General features: G+C 45.0%; 1 protein-coding gene and 1 pseudogene across 2 annotated transcripts in view; both read left to right on the forward strand.

The window, feature by feature from the left end:
* Window positions 1-16,753, forward strand: part of fhod1 (formin homology 2 domain containing 1) — a 447,258-nt gene that overhangs the window by 80,217 nt on the left and 350,288 nt on the right. The gene's annotated exons all lie outside the window — the stretch shown is intronic.
* Window positions 1-16,753, forward strand: part of LOC139279042 (zinc-binding protein A33-like) — a 49,029-nt pseudogene that overhangs the window by 10,074 nt on the left and 22,202 nt on the right.

The following is a 16,753-nucleotide window of genomic DNA, read 5'->3' on the forward strand; positions in this document are numbered from 1 at the left end:
GTAAACGTAAGTAAAAAGCTTTGTGCTCGAGAGTCTTCATAAATTGGGGCAGAGGAGCAGAACTAAGTGAGGTGTAGTACATTCACAGCAGAACATCAAGATGGTTCGCTTTTGAAAAGGCTTGCAAATGTGCACTTTTCATGCTGTTTTCCACACGCATTTTCTTAATTCATTCACAGGGTGTGGGTGTCACTATCAAGGCAGCATTTACTGCCTATCCCTAGGAGGCTCACTAGGGGGGGTTTCAGAAGGCAGTTAAGAGTCAACCGCATTGCAGTGGGTCTGGAGTCACATATAGGCCAGACCGGGTATGAACAGCTAATTTCCTTCCCTAAAGGATATTTACATGTAATCCCATTTAGTAACTTGGAAATTATGGCAATAGGAAATGGAAAATATGGTCTGGTGCTGCTCAAGACACAGTGCTCAGTGCTGTGCAGTGGGAAGATGCAGGGTTAATCCTGATTTCAGCCACACTGAGTTAGCAGTCCATCTGACTATGGCATTGACTGATGACAGAGGGAGATAAAATTTGGTCAAGGCTGTCATGTATTCAACTATCATTGTAACCCATGTATAAGCTGACCTAAGTTGTACACCTTGAGAACATTGCCCACAAGGGGGTGAACTTGTGGGAGACACTCCTGACCTGGACTTTCAGGTATAAAAGGGGAAGCTCCACCCACCTTCATCACTTGAGGTCTTGGTAATAAAGGTAACTGGTCACAGAGTGACCTTCTCTCAAGTATGGGTCTCGTGTGCATTTATACTGTATAGTAAGGACATATCATTGGCGATGAGAAACTGGGATTTAAACCATGCGAGCATGGCCACTAGCAGCACAGAAGAGAGGTACTGTGTTGGTGATGATTGGGACGACTTTATTGAGAGACGACAGCAGTTTTGTCACTAAGGAATGGTTGGGACAGGATTCGGCCGACGGTTTGTGGATCCAGAACGTACTCCCTGATGAAGGACTTTCGAGCGCCAGAGAAGCCGGCGGACAAGACATTCAAAGAGCTCAGTAAGTTGATCGGGGAACACCTTAAACCGGCAAGCAGCATGCACATGGCGAGACACCGGTTTTACACGCACTGGCGGCGAGAAGGGCAAAGCGTTCCAGACTTCGTGGCAGATCTCCGGCGAATGGTGAGCCTATGTAAGTTCACAGATGCATGCAGAGAGGAGATGCTGCGAGACATTTTTATTGAGGGCATCAGGCACGCTGGGGTTTTCAGGAAACTGATTGAGATCAATGACTTAACCTTGGAAGCAGCGGCTCTGATAGCCCAGACATTTATCTCAGGGGAAGAAGAGACCAGAATGATGTATGCCAAAAATCTTGGCTCAAATGCGGCAAACGACCAGGGAGTCAACATTGTTAACGCGGCACACAGTTCTCTAAGCAGACAAGGGCAATCGGACATGCCCCAGCATGTAGTCGAACCCAAACTGGGAATTCAACGGAGACAATGGCTAGCTGAACGGAGATTCATTCCATCGCAATGGACAATGCGGCCAGTAATGGGGATATCAACACCTGTTAATTGTGCGCTTAAGGACATTTACAGAGACAGTCAGAGACGATCGACTGGTAATGGACCTTTTATTTCCAACAACGGGGCCTCCGGCTCATGCTGGAGGTGTGGAGGCAAACACCCAGCCAGAGCTTGCAGGGATCAGCAATATACCTGCAGAAACTGCAACGTCAGCGGTCACTTGGCGCGTATGTGCAGGAAGCCTGCAGCCAGGTTGATGTACAAGGAGGATGGGCCCGATGTAAGCCCTACGAGGCCAAATGAGTTCTGGGGGAAATCGCTGGAAGCTGAAGTTCAGCGAGTTCATGTGGAGCACACATATAATTCATGTACCAGGACGCCACCGATAATGATGAAAGTGCTCCTCAATGGCATCCCAGTATTAATGGAGGCGAGCCAGTCCCTGATGAGTATCAAACAGTTTGAAAGGTTGTGGGTGTCCAAGGCCAGGAGGCCAAAATTATTGCCGATTGACGCACAGCTACGGACATATACAAAGGAGATCATTCCGCTGCTAGGCAGCGCCACGGTAGTCGTGACCCACAAAGATTCGGAGAACAGGTTGCCACTCTGGATTGTCCCGGGGGACGGTCCCGCACTACTTGGGAGGAGTTGGCTTGCTGTCATGAACTGTAAATGGGGCGATGTCAATACAATTTCTTCTGTGGAGCGAGTATCATGTTCACAGATCCTGGACAAATTTGACTCATTATTTCAACCCAGCATCGGCACTTTCATGGGGGCCAAGGCAGTGATTCACACAAACCCGGATGCCAGGTCATTACACCACAAGGCCAGAGCGGTGCCGTACGTGATGCGGGAAAAGATAGAATGCGAATTGGACCGCCTGCTGAGGGAAGGCATCATCTTGCCAGTCGAATTCAGTGACTGGGTGAGCCCGATCGTGCCGGTGCTCAAGGCGGATGGGTCGGTCAGGATATGTGGCGATTACAAGGCCACCATCAATCGGGTGTCATTCCAAGACTAGTACCCGCTACCGAGAGCAGAGGACCTCTTTGCGACGCTATCCGGTGGCAAACTTTTTTCAAAATTGGACCTGACCTCAGCTTACATGACCCAGGAGCTGGCGAGTGAGTCGAAGAAGCTGACCACCATCACGACACACAAGGGGTTGTTTGAGTACAACAGATGTCCGTTCGGGATTCGCTCGGCCGCCGCGATCTTTCAGCGAAATATAGAAAGCCTCCTCAAGTCGATTCCAAGGACGGTGGTTTTTCAAGACGACATCCGCATCACTGGTCGCGATACTGAAGAACACCTCCACAACCTGGAGGAGGTGCTACGCAGACTGGACCGAGTAGGGCTGCGACTGAAAAAGACGAAGTGCATCTTCTTAGCTCCAGAGGTAGAATTCCTGGGGAGGAGGATAGCAGCAGAAGGGATCTGACCTACTGCGTCCAAAACGGAAGCGATCCAGAGAGCACCCAGATCCCGTAACACGACGGGACAGCGTTCGTTCCTGGGGCTCCTGAACTATTTTGGTAACTTTCTTCCCAAATTCAGCACACTGTTAGAGCCGCTACACGTGTTCCTATGCAAAGGTCGCGATTGGGTCTGGGGGGGATAGCCAGGAAAGGGCTTTTGATAGAGCACAAAATTTGTTATGCCCAACAAACTGTTAACATTGTATGACCCATGTAAGAAACTTGTTTTAACGTGCGATGCGTCGTCCAATGGGGTCGGGTGTGTGTTGCAGCATGTGAATGCCAATGGCAAGTTACAGCAGACAGCTTATGCCTCTAGAAGTCTGTCCCAGGTAGAAAGGGTCAGAAAAGGAAGCGCTAGCATGTGTATATGCAGTAAAAAAAAATGCACCAGTACCTGTTTGGCAGGAAATTTGAGCTGGAGACAGATCACAAACCCCTAACGTCCCTTTTGGCCGACAACAAGGCCATAAATGCGAATGCATCGGCCTGCATACAGAGGTGGGCACTCATGTTAGCCGCCTATGACTACACAATTCGGCACAGACCGGGCACTGAAAACTACGCCGATGCACTCAGCAGGCTCCCACTAGCCACCACTGAGGAGGCAACTGAGCATAATGTTGAGATGGTCATGGCTGTTGAAGCTTTCGAAAGCGAAGACTCACCTGTGACAGCCCGTCAGATTCTGGACAAATAAAGACCCGCTACTGTCTTTAGTTAAGAAATGTGTCCTGAATGGGGACTGGGCAGCCACGTACGGGGCATGCCCTGAGGAATTTAAACCGTTGCATAGGCGCAAGGATGAACTCTCGATTCAGGCCTATTGCCTGCTGTGGGGAAACCGAGTAGTCATGCCCCAGAGAGGCAGAGAGGTATTTATCAGAGAACTTCACAATGAGCACCCGGGCATTGTCATGATGAAGGCAATTGCCAGGTCACACATTTGGTGGCCAGGGATAGATGCAGACTTGGAACTTTGTGTTCGCAGGTGCAACACGCGTGCTCAGTTGGGCAACGCACCCAGGGAAGCCCCCCTTAGCCCCTGGTCCTGGCCCGCCAAGCCATGGTCACGTATCCATGTGGACTACGCAGGTCCTTTCATGGAAAAATGTTTTTGGTTGTAGTAGACGCCTACCTCAAATGGATTGAGTGTGCCATTTTAAATTCAAGCACATTCTCTGCCACGGTAGAAAGTCTACGGGCAATGTTCGCCGCCCATGGCCTACCGGATGTCTTGGTCAGCTACAATGGCCCGTGCTTCACAAGCACTGAATTCCAGGACTTCATGGCAGGCAATGGAATCAACCATGTCAGAACGGCACCGTTCAAGCCGGCCTCAAACAGCCAGGCGGAACGAGCAGTGCAGATAATCAAACAGGGGATGCTCAGAATCCAAGGGGGTTCCCCACAAAGCCGCTTATCACGCCTCCTGTTGGCTAATAGATCCAGACTACATTCGCTCACAGGGGTTCCACCCGCAGAGCTGCTAATGAAAAGAACGCTCAAAACCAGGTTATCCCTTATACACCTACTATGAAAGAAATTGTCGAGAGCAGGCGGCAGTCACAATGTGACTACCATGACAGGAATGCGGAGGGCGCAATGTATTGATGTCAATGACCCTGTTTTTGTCCTTAATTACGCTGCAGGGCCCAAATGGCTTGCAGGCACTGTGATTGCCAAAGAGGGCAATAGGGTTTTGGTAGTTAAACTTACCAATGGACAAATCTGCTGCAAACACATGGATCAAACTAAAAGGAGGTTCAGCAACCCCAAAGAAGAAGCAGAGGAAGAACACGACGTAGAGTTTACTCCACCACAGGTGACCGAACACCGGAACCAAGTGGAGGAGAGCCCAGTCACTGTGGGCAGTCCGGACAGGCCTGAGGCACCGCAAACAGCAGACACTCAGGCCAGCGCCCAACAACCGGAGCCCCAACTCAGGTGGTCTACAAGGGAGCGTAAACCATCAGAGAAACTTAACCTGTGATCCCAATCAGACTTTGGGAGGGGAGGTGATGTCATGTATTCAACTATCATTGTAACCCATGTATAAGCTGACCTAAGTTGTACACCTTGAGAACATTGACCACAAGGGGGTGAACTTGTGGGAGACACTCCTGACCTGGACTTTCAGGTATAAAAGGGGAAGCTCCACCCACCTTCATTTCTTGAGGTCTTGGTAATAAAGGTAACTGGTCATAGAGTGACCTTCTCTCAAGTATGGGCCTCGTGTGCATTTATACTGTATAGTAAGGACATATCAAATGTAGTCGAAACGAGGCAGTAACTTGCAGCTCTGAGAATTTCGGCTTTTACCCAACAGCAATTTTCTCTTGTAAAGTGCAGTAATTTCCATAAGCTGAGTTTGCTTTGAACAGAAACTTGCATCTTTATTCTTTGCTTTATTGTGTTACCATAGCAATTGACCTTAATTACCATAAATTGCTTACTAAGAATACATAGGGTGCCCAGTATGTCTCCTGCCAATTCCAGCATTGGAAAATATCACACCGTTGGACCATTTTGTACTGACCATAAACTGACTCACAAAAGCAAAAAAAATAGAAGTGTTATGTATGGCGCAGTCAGCAATTTACATGAGTTTTAGCAGACTTGCTGGTAAATTAAAATTAAAAGTAGCAACAAATAGGCAGCGCTTTCTTTCAAGGAGTTTTATGGATGAACTGATCCGAACAACCTAACACCATTTGGTTACTCCGAGAGTCTCTTTGTAACTACTTTATTTCTTCAAGGAATTGAGACTTCAATTAAAAATTAAACTGTCACATCTAAATTTAATGTTGAACTTTACATTTATTTGTGGCTAATTAGAGTTGGGTTTGCTGCTTTGTGCTTGCATTGTTGCATTCTTTTTATGTTTAATTTCCTGCTTCCGTATCATCTCTGAGCTTTAATTAGACTCCATCCATTCTGTCCGCTAACACGGTACCGTTTGACTTTCTAGATCTTTGTAATACCGCTTTCTAAGTACAGAAATTCCAATGCTGCAAAACCCATTTCAGGGAGCCAAAGTTGCCTCTACTATCTGAAATAATCCAGACATGCCCACATTCAAACTCAGCTGGAAACTGGGGCAAAAATCGTGCTCATGGTAATGATACATTTTCTCATGTTGTGATGATGTATTTTTGTTTTGAATTTGGTTTCAGTTCAGCATAAAACTTGGCCGGTCCAGGAGAGGGTTGCCAATTCTGGTTGGACGTATTCCTGGCGGTTTCGTCACACAATCTCCTGACCAATGTTCCCTCTAAGCTGCACTGCTAAGGTTCCGCGCAGGCCACTCACAAGCTTTTACATTGGAAATAGCGCGCATGTGCAGAAATTTAAAGGGACTGCGCATTGAAAGAAACAGACCGCGCATCATCATAGGTAGTCCCTCGAAATCGAGGAAGACTTGCTTCCACTTTATTAATGAGTTCTCAGGTGGCTGTACAGTCCAATGTGGGAATTACAGTATCTGTCACAGGTGGGGCAGTCAGTGGTTGAAAGAAAGGGTGGGTGGGGAGCTTGGGTTTGCCGCATGCTCCTTCCGCTGTTTGCGCTTGGTTTCTGCATGCTCTCAGCGATGAGACTCGAGGTGCCCAGTGCCATCCCGGATGCTCTTCCTCCACTTAGGGCGGTCTTGGACCAAGGATTCCTAGGTGCCGATGGGGATGTTGCACTTTATCAAGGAGGCTTTGAGGGTGTCCTTGGAACATTTCCTCTGCCCACCTGGGGCTCGCTTGCCGTGTAGGAGTTTCGAGTAGAGTGCTTGCTTTGGGAGTCTCATGTCGGGCATGCGGACGATGTGGTCCGCCCAACGGCGCTGGTCGAGTGTGGTCAGTGTTACGCTGCTGAACAAAGCGTAGCTTCCAGGGAACATTACTCCAGACTACAGCCGCCCTGTCTCCATGCTCGCGTCATTGTTTGCCCGACACGTTCATCCTCGCAGCGCAACAGCTTCCAACGCCAGTTGGAAAGCTCTTAATTACCCGATTGGATGCTGTTTGCCTGTCAGTCAAACAACATTTTTATGTCGGTTCCAATATTTTTATAACTAATAAATGAAAATGTTTAAATCAAATGAAAATTAACACAATTTAAAAAAAATGTCCCTATGATATTTCTCCTGGGCTAATTGTAGCAGTGGCCTAGAGACGAATCTTTAATTCCTGGAAACTCCAGGACAATCCTGGAAGGTTGGCACCCTAGTCCAGGATGCAGGTGGTTGGAGCTTTTGATAACTGGAAATAGAATTTTCTGCCCCATATTATCCCTTCATTTTTCAATACTTGTTTGAGGGGTGGGGGGCGGAAATGACTTTAGTGGCTCTGTAGCTTAGAGAGCTGATATTACCTGTTCAGGGATAGCAAGCTCATATTGTGTAATTCAACTTGTATCACGTGATGTCCATTATCACTGTTGTGAATTTGTTTCAGAAGATTTTTAGAAATTGCATGACACAATGAGATTGAGTTTGGTAAACCAGTTTTTAATTGATCAAGTAATTGTAACCACACAGATAAATCATCAGGGACGTCTCCACACTCCTGCAGTGCCCTGCACTTGTGGCCTTAAAGCTGGACATGCTCTTCAGGCCTTTGCTTCCAAGGAATGAGACTCAATTTGACTTCACAATCTCATTGATGGCTGTTGTGTTCATACTCTATTTATTTGTTACAGCTGACTGGATGGACTTTAGGACCCTGCGAGAGCTATTCACAGTTGCTGTATTCATGCTGGTTCATGCCGGTTTGGGGACTCCATTTTGGGTTAGATAAAAGCACAGTTAATTTAAGTTACATTTTTCCTGGCTCAGTTTGTCTGTTATTTACACGTACACAACAATGGTCTTGGGTTGTATTGCTTCGGCCTCTGGCCTGGACCTGGGATTCAAGACTGAGATGACTCTCTTTGCTTAGCAGACTCTATTTGCTGGCTGGTGGTCTGATTGTCTGTCTGTGTCTGTCTGTCTGTCTGCCTGCCTGTCTTTTGCAGCTGGATACAGGTCAAACTTCCCACTCCAGGATGCTGATGTGCCTGATGGGCTAGAAATTTTAATCAGTTGAATTAACATGCTGTGAAAGGGCAGACTCGAACACTGAGCCACCCCAATTGTTGCAGAGGAGATTTCAACAACCGTGAATGTGGGGAGTTGCATCATTCAAACAAAGATGGCCAAAGAAAGGGAGGTTGAGCAGTGGGAACTGGGCAGTGAGGGTAGACAAAGCACCAGGCGGAACGTCGGGAATTGTGTGTTACAGTTAGGTGGAGTGTCAAAAATTGAGCCAGAGAGGCAGGCAGGATATGAAGAAGTGGGCAGCGAGAGACGAGTAGAGCACTGGAAAGCAGGTATCCCCCAATACCTCAGCCATGATAGCGCATATACCCAGTGAACTGCCGGGAGGACTTTCTAAGATCCCAAGAATGCCCCCATGAGTTGTAAAATTTATTGTTTTTAATGGAAAGAATCCATTGTTGTTTTCACAGTCCTTCCCCTTTAACGATTCCACTTATAACGTATACTGTGCTTAGTTTGCCAAATGTGAGTAGTTTCCAAGTTATTTGTTCTTGGAAATAAGACCAGTGCAAAATGTTTGAATCAATCTTTTGCTGATGTCTGTTTGGAATTAGATACAGCAATATAAATGTGTTAACTGTAGATTTTGTGGGCCAAGGAATGTAAAATGATTAAGCTGAATGTTGAGCTGTGAATAATTTAATATGGCGAGGTGAAGCTGTGCTCTCTGTATATCTGTGTCTGTGGACGTGAGGCCTGGTTTTCACCTAATGGACACATCAAATGCCCCACCCCGTTGAGCTGTAATTTTCCAATATAGTACCAGCTCCGTTTACAGAACGGTGGAAGCTGAGAGCGCTGGGTTTCTGGCCACTCCGAGCACTGCGCAGGGAGGGCAACAGCGTGTTCACATGTGTGAGAAAATACACAGACTGTTGGAGCAAACTGGACCCTGACTCCATACAGAGTGAGTGGGAAATGTGCCCGTAAGCCAGCTGGCTGTCTTCTGTTACTTCAGACTTGCTCAATATGTATTACTGGTTTGTTGACCTTTCATCAGAAATGTTGTGATGCAAGGCCAGCAAACCTGAAACATTAACCATGATTCTCTCTCCACAGATGCTGCCTGACCTGCTGAGTGTTTCCAGCATTTTCTGTTTTTATTTCAGTTTTCTAGCTTTTATTATGAATATGTATGGCTTCATCTGGACTGTAATTATAGAGTGTAACTTGAGCATTATTTTGATAATACAGTAGCATTTTGATACGATAGTTGCATATGGCAGAAACGATTTCCAAATGAATATGCAGGTGGTGCACTTCACACTAGTTATTTTTATATCCTGAAACCAAATAAGATGAATGTATTTCCCTTGCTGTGCTTTTTATAAACATTGTTTTACTCCCTCTTCATGCGTGCTGTTACTCATAAGGCCTCTGACGTTGAGGCCTAGCGACTGGTTGCTATGAAGTATAAAAGAGGAGCTGTGCTGGGGGACGAAGTTCTCTATTATCCCATTGCATGACCTGAGACACTGAATTTGGTGTGTGGGGTCCCATGGGCCTGAGCCCCACACCCCAACGCTCGAAGCCTTGCTACATTGGAGCGCTGTGAGTGGTATGTCATACACATCTTCTCATTTCTGATTTTCTCACAGAGCATGTCATTTTTGGCACATGTACTTATTAAGACCAGTGATTTTCACAGTTTATCCAAGATTATGGATTTAGCCAAGTTGCTATGGATACAGTAAACATAACTCTAACTCACTGATCCACTTCAACAACTTCACTAACTACCTTGGAGAGTGTGAATTCTATGTTGCTTGTATTGAAAAAAGAATTAAAGGGGGGGGGATAAAAAAAACACTTTTCCCACGAACATTTTTCGATGACTCCTTCATGCAGAATGTCACTTTTTTTTCTTTGCGACTTTCCACTAAAATTAGCCAAGATTAGAACTTTTGTTCTCCATATTTTCCAATGCACAATATAAATGGGATCAGAAAAGTTTGACATTGGAAGATATTTTAAACACTTTAAACCACAAAAATTAATGTAGGGTTTACTAGATGGCTTTTTCAGTATGTTTAACTGTTGCACTGAAATCAACCAGCTCTAATTGAACTAATTTGTATTCTGCTGTGTACAAAGCCACGTCTTGAGTAGGAACAGGGAAGTAGTGTGTTTGTACCTAAATTACTTTCAAAGGACTACATAGCTTGCTATGTAAACCCCTCTCCCCCATCTCCACCCTCTCCCCCGTCTCCACCACATTCACCTCCAACAACAACTGCGAGGAGCTCATGGACTTCTATGTCTCAAAGATTGAGACTATCTGATCAGCTGCCTCTGCCAGTTCCCTTCCTTCCCCGAGCCCACCAGGCCAAACTTCCCCTAAGGTTCCCCTCTGCCCCGAGCCCTGACCTCGCATCTTTCTCAAGTTTCTCTCTCATCTCCCCTCATGACCTCTGCATGCTCATCTTGTCCATGAGACCCACTTCCTGCTCCCTGGACCCTATTCCCACTAAACTGCTGATCACCCAACTTCCTTTTCTGGCTTCCATGTTAGCTGACATTGTTAGCGGTTCTCTCTCCTCAGGTACTGTCCCCTCTCCTTCAAATCTGCCTTCATCACTCCTCTCCTCAAAAAAATAACCCTTGACCCCACTGTGCTTGCAAACTACCGCCCCATCTCCAACCTTCCTTTCCTCTCCAAAGTCCTTGAACATGTTGTCGCCTCCCAAATCCATGCCCATCTTTCCCGGAACTCACTTTTGAATCCCTTCAATCCGGTTTCCACCGCTGCCACAGTACCAAAATGGCTCTTGTCAAAGTCACATATGACATCCTTTGTGACTGTAACAAAAGTAAACTATCTCTCCTTGTCCTTCTCGACCTGTCTGCAGCCTTGAAACGGTTGACCACTCCATCCTCCTCCAACACCCCTCCAGCACCGACCAGTTGGGTGGGACTGCTCTCGCCTGGTTCCAATCTTATCTAGCTAATCGTAGCCAGAAAATAACCTGAAATGGCTTCTCTTCCCAGTCCCGCATTGTTACCTTTGGTGCCCCCAAGAATCTATCCTTGGCCTCCTCCTATTTCTCATCTATGTGCTGCCCCTTGACGATATCATCCGAAAACACGGCATCAGTTTCCACATGTACGCTGATGACCCCCAGCTCTACCTCAGCACCACTTCCCATGACCCTTCCACGGTCTCTAAATTGTCAGACTACTTGTCTGACATTCAATACTGGATGAGCAGAAATTTTCTCCAAATAATTATTGGGAAGATCGAAACCATTGATCCCCGCCACAAACTCCGTTCCCTAGCCACTGAGTCCATCTCACTCCCTAGCATCTGTCTGAGGCTGAACCAAACTGTTCGCAAACTTGGTGTCATATTTGACCCTGAAATGAGTTTCCGATGACATATCCGCGGCATAACTAAGACCACCTATTTCCACCTCCATAACATTGTCCGTCTCCACCCTTACCTCAGCTCATCTGCTGCTGAAACCCTCATCCATGACTTTGTTACCTCTAGTCTTGACTACTCCAATGCACTCCTGGCTGGCCTCCCACATTCTACGTAAACTTGAGGTCATCCAAAACTCGGCAGCCCGTGTCTTAACTCGCACTAAGTCCCACTCGCCCATCACCCTTGTGTTTGCTGACCTACATTGGCTCCCGGTTAAGCAACGTCTCGATTTTAAAATTCTCATCCTTGTTTACAAATCCCTCCATGGCCTCACCCCTCCCTATCTCCGTAATCTTCTTCAATCTCACAACCCGCCGAGATGTCTGCTCTCCTCAAATTCTGCCCTTTTGAGAATCCCTGATTATAACTGCTCAACCATCGGTGGCTGTGCCTTCAGCTGCTTGGGCCCAAAGCTCTGGAACTCCCTCCCTAAACCTCTCCGTTTCTTTACCTCTCTTTCTTCCTTCAAGATACTCCTTAAAACCTCTTTGACCAAGCTTTTGGTCATCTGCCGTAATTTCTTCTTATCTGGCTCTGTGTCAAATTTGTTTTTTTTAATCTTATAACACTCCTGTGATGCGCCTTGGGATGTTTTACGATGTTAAAGATGATATGTCCTTACTATACAGTATAAATGCACAAGAGGCCCATGCTTGAGAGAAGGTCAGTCTGTGACCTGTCCTTTATTCCTTAGCACTCAAGTGATGGAAGTGGGTGGAGCTTCCCCTTTTATATCTGAAGGTCCAGGTTAGGAGTGTCTCCCACAAGTTCACCACCTAGTGGTCATTGTTCTCACAGTGTACAACTTCGGTCAGATTATACATGGGTTACAATGCTGGTTGAATACATGACAAAAGACGCTATATAAATACAAGTGTTTGTTCTTTCCGATTTACATTTGTGGTTGAATATGAACCTTGTGGAAGGTAAAGTGATTGTGATCAATACATAATATTAAAATCATCGCAGCACCTTGACTGAGATTGTGAATTCCATTTGTGGGGAACCATGGAGGCTTTTCCTATGCCCTACCATTCTTTGCTTGTCAGATTGGAGCACCATTGTAAACAGATGCTATTGTTTAAAACATAAATACATTGAATTGTCAACCACCTCAGAACCTGTCATGGTCGATGCTGCCACCTTCTCCATAGATGGAAGATTAAAGCATTCCCATCGTGCGATTGTGTAGCTCCTAATCTGACCCTGGAGCACAATTTTGAGCACCAACCTCAGAGGAAACTCTTAGGCAGCCTAAAGATATCCACGCTGTTACACCAGAAGCTTTGGCCTAGATATCCAACTTTGATATTAACGTTTGATTTGCTTTGCTACTACCATACGAAAGAAGAAGATTGAATTGCCAGAAGTTTCTTTTTAAGTCTACGTAATTGTTTATCGTATATTATCACGAGGTAATCTTCATGAATTGGGCTGAAGCAGAATTTCCTGCATTGAGCACTGGGATGAAATTTATGACTTTCCACCAACTGGAAAATGCAACCTGATGCCCTATTCTGTAGCTTTAACAACTAGTTACAATCCCGAGATCTGTATTGTTCAGGAATGTTAAGTTTCCAAACATTAGATGAGCCTATGCTACACAATATAGAAGCAATTGTAATCATGGCTATAGCTGGATTGAAGTTATTCTAATATTGTGCTATGCTGTGTAGAGGAAGCCTGTGGTATGTATTACAGGAAGCTTATAACAAAAAGGCGATGAAGATTACCAATCCCGCTTGCTTGTACTCTCAGAGGAAGGAAGTATCCAGCTGGTGATAGAAATAGCATATGTGTCCCAAAGAAATTAGGAGGTAGACTTTTTCAGATCCGAACTGTGGAGTTGCATTAACTAATTAGACAGAACGTTCTCCGAAGATAAACACCAGCTTGTTTCCAATGCTTCGTGCATCATGCTATTTTTTTAATTGTAAACACACTTTAAGCAAAGCTGTTCATGAATATACTGGAGTCAGTTTTTATCATTTCAGCATGGATCCGTGTTATGTTGCAGACATGCTAAAGCAAAGCAACTCAAAGGTGTTTTGATCAATTGTTACATGACTGGCAATCAGCCCAGGCTGCCTGAAATAATCAACTGAACTTTTATATTAAAAACTGCAAGATGCACTCCATACTTTTTGACTGAAATATGAACAATTACTGGCTAACATTCAATGTTTGTGCCACATTTTTAATATACAAGTATATTTATTTTCAATTTTCAGATCACTGGCACAGTTGTTAGACCATGTTTTACAACAAAATAAAATGCTTTTGAAATACATTTTTTGTACCGAAGTCACATAAATTTATTGATTTTTGTAACTAAAATTATGGAAATATAAAAACAGAAAACGCCACAAATATACAGGAGAGAGAGAGAAACATTTTGGCTGCTAGCTCTGATGTCACATTCTAAACATCAAGCATTCTCCCTAAATTCCACCACTTTCTGTTCTTATTACTGCAAGTGTAATGTTTTCTTGATGTACCGGAATGTGACGGGGCCAAAAGATTTCAACATATTTTACTCCAGCATACTTGATGTGTTAGGTTTTTGATTTAAACATATGTATAAGCAAGAACTGTGATGCCTTGTTGTATTTGGAAATCATAGTCATTCAAATAATGTTATTGGTATCAATAGATGGGGTGTTTTAGTTTGGTTTGATCAGTAAATGGCATTATTTAAAAAAGACTGGTGCCAGTTTTATTTATTTTGATAGTGAAAGAAAGAACTTGCATTTTCATGGCTCCTTTCATGACCTTGGCATGCCCCAAAGTGCTTCACTGCCAACAAAGTACTTTTTGAAGTGTAGAGTGCTTTAATTAAACTAAATGGTGGCCTTGTGTGGTTTATCACTTTAAACTAAATGTCACTTCACCTCTTTCACCTTCGTTCCATGATTGGAAAATTAAGCCTATTCCAATAATTTCACTTGCAAACACAGCCAAATTACAGCATTTCTACCACACATACCCACCATGGATTGGGGGAATTGGAATTCCACTGTATGTCCTTCATGCAGTGCACTGCAGATGGAATGACCTTGCTAAGTGTCTGTGCATTAATTATGATTGGGGAGAAGTCACTGGTACAGGTGGATAGACTTCATTGCCTTGAAGGCTTTGTTGTGTTGCAGAATCCGAAATGAAACGATATTTCTTGTTCTGTTATGGGTCAAAGTTATGTGAAAGGTTACGAGAGCATCCTTGGAATACAACTTGCAGTGCCATCCGTTTGCCTCAAATAGCCTTGAATGTAGGAGATGTATGGTCAAACAATGTACCTGTAGTTGCAATTTGGATTCCTCAGAACACTCAATGAAGCCTTGTGTTTGTGAGTTAAGTACGGAAATTAATCAGTTTAAAGAAACTGTGATTTGAGTATCCTTTTCGATTGTATCTTTCATTTTTCTCTAGTCCACCCATCAGCATGTTGTGACAAAAGTAGGAATAAAACTGTCTGGACTCGCTAATATCAGCAGCCTAGGGACCCGCTAAAAATTGGTCTCTCTGATAGCTTGTCTCAGGTGGCCCTGGTAGGTTTGCATTTGGCATGCAGCAAGTCCTCCCCAGTGGCACGAACACAGGTCTTGTGCAGTATAAACCCACCTAAAACAGTCCTGTTAAAATGTACTCAACGCAAGCTCGAAGAAAAATACCTCGAGCTACACTTTCCTGAGAGCCCCTCAATGCCCGATTGCCACCCAGAAAAACCGCTAACGTTTTGCAACTAACGCTGGCAAGAATTTCCATAATTAAGGTAAAAATAATCGCCTGGCAAGAAAATGGATTTTGCACCAGTATTCTCGGTGGTTATAGGCGAAACTAGGTGGAACGGGTAGTTCTTAAATTTTTTTTAAAACTTTACTCCAAGGCTGCGGTTGGGCCTGGGGAGGGGGGAAAACTGAAAAAAATGTTCACAAAAAAAAAATTAAAAGTTAAAAAAACATTCCCAAGATCGTTTTACAGTTAATTGCCATTTTACAATTTAAAAAAAAATAAAGAACCTTTAACTTACCTTTCTTTGCAAAGTACTCACCTACCGCCCTGTTTAAGCAGCTTTCACAGGGCGGTTCCCTCGGCAATCTGGATGGGCTTCCGTTGAGGTCAAACTTACGCCCTGGCGATTCTCTCGGCAGTGCACGTCCCGGCGGGAGTTCCGAGATATGGGCGGTTCCATTCAAAAAGTAAGGGGGCAACTTTGGCCGGGCGGTTTCTCTCGCAAAAACAACTGTACCGCTGAGAAAAGCGCCGAAAATGAAGGCGAAAGTCTCTCCCTCATCTTTCTACTAGGCACTTGGCAGCCCTGGCCTTAACACTGACTTCAACAACTTTAGACCACTGCTCCCGTTTTTTCCCTGACAGAATGGGTGTCAGATAGGATGGGTGTACCAGCACTTCTGGGGATGAGGGAGGTTGGGGGTTGGTGGTTGGATTGGGGCTCTGCTATCGGTATACGTCTGATGGTAGGGTCTGTCTGCCTTCCTGGTGTCTACCTGCCTTTTACTTCCACCACACTCCCAGGCCACTGGAGCCTGCTCCACCAGATTTCCCATGCTTCCCTCCTCCTGCTATTCTGCTTTAACCATTCGCACATCCTCTGGGTCTTGTACGTATCTTTTATTTCTCTCATTTCTGACATCATGCCTCCGTTTGTCTGATGCTATTATTACATCTGTTATTTAATCATCTCCTGTTTGCCTCCCACTCACTTTACAGATCATCCTTTTTCTTTTCTTTTGTAGCTAGTCATTTTTTCCCCTTGATCCCTTTTCCCTTGCTTTCTTTCATATATGCTGTTTATCTGCAGCAGGTTCATGAACCTGAAACATGAACCTCACCTTTCCAGCATTTTCTGCTTTTATCTTAGTTACGTACTTACAGGCTTGGTTCACTGCCATCGGCAGTTTCATAAGTTAATCATTTATTAACAGAGCGATGAACATATATTTAAAATCTCTCTGTTTTTCAGACAGACGTGATGAAAAATACGTTTGAGGTTCACTCCTGTAAAGATGTAAGGGACATATTTTTCCTCAACAGTGCTGCTTGCTTTTGAAAATAACAAGACTAAATCAACATGGCAGGTGCTGCAACTTGATTCAGTTAGCAGAGGAGGTGGGTGGGGTGGATTGACCCATCCACCTCCATGGCACGAACCTGGTATTGCAGTACTTCCAGGAACGGTGCAGTGGCTCTCGGCCTTTTGGCTAAGAGCATTGGCGCAGAGTGATCCTTGATGTCTGCA

The sequence above is a fragment of the Pristiophorus japonicus genome, chromosome 13, assembly GCF_044704955.1.
Source record: "Pristiophorus japonicus isolate sPriJap1 chromosome 13, sPriJap1.hap1, whole genome shotgun sequence".
Taxonomy (NCBI): domain Eukaryota; kingdom Metazoa; phylum Chordata; class Chondrichthyes; family Pristiophoridae; genus Pristiophorus; species Pristiophorus japonicus.